A 3611-nucleotide genomic window follows, 5' to 3' on the forward strand; every position below is an offset into this window, starting at 1 on the left:
GCAATCTGTGTGAGTATATCATTTATAGGTGATCGGAGAAGCTGTTTGCTGACATTTGATGGCAGCAAGTGATAGAAATTATTGTTGTGTTTGTGCCAATTTCAGCTTTTGATGGCTTTTTAATTTGCAACCCTGAAGCAAGTCATTGGCTGCATCCCAATTCACATACTTATACCATGCCCTAAAAGTATGTACTTTTTTGTGAAGGAAAAGTATATACTTTTGAGTGTGTAACAAGAGTATGCAAGCTTTGGGACATACTACTTCCATGTTAATAGATTGATATGTTGCTTAGTTATGAGACCTGTCAATCACCTCGACACATCCACATTTCTTTCATATTTAATTTCCTACCTTATGAAGAAGCAGCAGCAGGTTAATCTGCCATTCGTGAGAAATCTCCTCAGGTCTTTGGATAATTATGCATTCAGAAGTTAATGTCTAAATATATCTTGATATAAGATCACATTGTTGATGCAGATGAAATATAATACGGAAACATGATTTTAAATTCTCCAGTGTGCTAGATATTAATTAATAGTCATTTAAACATTGTGCGCCATGTTAGTAGTTTATTTGCACCTTTTACCCGACTTTGTAGTTCTAATCAAATTCAGGTCCAATGCGCAATGTATTGTGGGCAATATTAAAGGTTAGAGTATGGACGGTTCTACACTTCGAATTTTTACCGGAAGTAGTAAACCATCTTGAAACATTTGGCATACTCTTTTCGAGATACTATGGTTTAAGACAGGGGTGGGCAAACTCGGTCCTGGAGGGCCGGTGTCCTGCACAGTTTAGCTCCAACTCTAATCAAACACACCTGCTTATAGATTTCTAGTAATCTTGCAGATACTGATTAGCTTGTTCAGGTGTGTTTGATTAGTGTTGGAGCTAAACTGTGGAGGACACCGGCCCTCCAGGACCGAGTTTGCCCACCCCTGGTTTAAGACATACTAATTCTATATTTGAATACTATTTAGGACGGATGGAATGTGAATTGGGACACAGCAATTTTCTGTGAATGTGCTTGACTTTCATTAATTGCCAATTGTATAGTTATAAAAATAGCAATGTGCAGTAAACTAACCAGTGTGCATTTGATTAAGATAGTAAAATAATTTAACAATTACCAGTGTTGTGAATGGAAAGCGGCATAACACTTTTTGTACAAGTAAATGAATGAAAGCAAATGACAATTAAAAGATAGCATTCTTGTGCTTAATGAAATGTATAAAAGGGATTTTATATTCATAGTATATTAAATATTTGTGCTTTACTGTTTCAAATAACTTTGAAAAGGGTGAAATTGTGTTGCCTCATTATATAACAGATGTACACTCACTGGCCATTTATTTAGGTACGCCTTACTAATACCTGATGGACCCCCTTTTGCCTTCAGAACTGCCTTAATCCTGCGTGGCATAGATTCAACAAGGTACTGGAAATATTCCTCAGAGATCCATCTTGACATGATAGCATTAGGCAGTTGCTGCAGATTTGTGGGCTGCACATCCATGATGCGAATCTCCCGTTCCACCATATCACAAAGGTGCTCTATTGGATTGAGAACTGGTGACTGTGGAGGCCATTTGAGTGCAGTGAACTCATTGCCATGTTCAAGAAACCAGTCTGAGATGATTCACACTTTATGACATGGCGCGTTATCCTGCTAGAAGTAGCCATCAGAAGATGGGTACAAATGTGGTCATAAAGGGATGGACATGGTCAGCAACAATTCTCAGGTAGGCTGTGGCATTGACTCAATGCTCAATTGGTACTAATGAGCTCAGAGTGTGACAAGAAAACATCCCCCACACCATTACACCACCACCAGCAGCCTTAACCGTTAATACAAGGCAGGATGAATCCATGCTTTCATGTTGTTGACGCCAAATTCTTACCCTACCATCCGAATGTTGCAGCAGAATTCCAGACTCATCAGACCAGGCAACGTTTTTCCAATCTTATATTGTCCAATTTTGGTGAGCCCATGTGTGAACTGTAGCCTCAGTTTCCTGTTCTCAGCTGACAGGAATGACATCCGGTGTGGTGTGTTGCGAGTTCAGAGATGCTCTTCTCCAGACCTCGGTTGTAACGAGTGGTTATTTGAGTTACAGTTGCCTTTCTATCAGCTGGAACCAGTCTGCTCATTCTCCTCTGGCATCAACAAGGCATTTGCATCCACAGAACTGCCACTCACGGGATATTTTCTCTCTTTTAGACCATTCTCTGTAAACCCTAGAGATGGTTGTGCATGAAAATCCCAGTAGGTCAGCAGTTTCTGAAATACTTAGAACAGCTCGTCTGGTATCAACAACCATGCCAAATTCAAAGCCATGCCAAAGTCACTTAAATCACCTTTCTTCCCCATTCTGATGCTCCGTTTTAACTGCAGCAGATCATCTTGACCATGTCTACACGCCTAAATGCATTGTTGCTGTCATGTGATTGGCTGATTAGAAATTTGCATTACCGAACAGTTGGACAGCTGTACCTAGTAAAGTGGCTGGTGAGTGTATATAGTTTCCAATATAGTTCCCATTTTGTTTTGTTTTTTATTTGGACACTTTATGTAGGTTTTGGTTTTTCAAAAACTACCTTACTAGAACTTTGTAGGGATGTTTTTTTTTTTGTTTTTTAACAATTTATAGAGAAACTAAACTAGAACATTCTGGAAATATTCTCCTAACCTAGAGGGAACATTCCCTTTCCATGAAAAAAGGCCTTGCTGGCTAACCAACAGGGAACATTCTGGGAACCAAACATTGTTAGCTGCTAACTGTTATAATACTGTGTATAAAAGAATAAAAATGTTATTATCTTTTACCTTAAAACCATTATCTTAAAACCACTCGTTTGTTTATTCTTCGAAGCTGCTTTCAATAACCACTGATCTTTGTGTTTTGTCTGCGCTTTTCAGTCCACTTCAGATTGTCCTGCTATCAGCGTTCTGCTATCAGTTCCCAGCTATTAGTGCAACAGCATCATAGGGGCTCTTGACGTAGACTGACGGCGTTTGTTAGATAACAGATGACCAAAACATTGAAAATCACAAATCTTCATTATCACAACTCGAAATACAAGGACTAGCATGCACCTTGACCTTAAATTCTCAAAGAGAGTATAAGAGCTGAAGTGAAAGTTTTTGTACCTCACGAGACTCAAACAGGAAGTCTTATTGTCTGACATTTGCTTTTGTCTTGTCTGTTGTTGTTCCTCTTCCTTTGATGCTGCAGATTTCTCACTGGACAGTAGATGTGACCTGTGGAAAGGGATGATATATCACTCAGCATGCTCACATAGCTGAATGGGGAGAGGCTGGTTAATTTTTAGCTCAAGTTCCCACAGCTTCACTGGATGAATTGTGAAGTACATTGTCTGAATACTATGTAATTTATGCATGTTTACAAAAGCTGCATGTGAAATGAATGTTCTACCCACACTATACCTGGCTTGTCTTGTTGTTGATCTCGTCTGTCTCGTTGTCTTGTCATAAGAGCAACAAATAATAACTTGACTTCTAGTTGATTATTTGGAAAAGTGTCAGAAGGTAGATTTTCCTGATGAATCATCTGTTGAACTGCATCCCAATCATCACAAATACTGCA

The sequence above is a fragment of the Danio aesculapii genome, chromosome 18, assembly GCF_903798145.1.
Source record: "Danio aesculapii chromosome 18, fDanAes4.1, whole genome shotgun sequence".
Taxonomy (NCBI): Eukaryota; Metazoa; Chordata; class Actinopteri; order Cypriniformes; family Danionidae; genus Danio; species Danio aesculapii.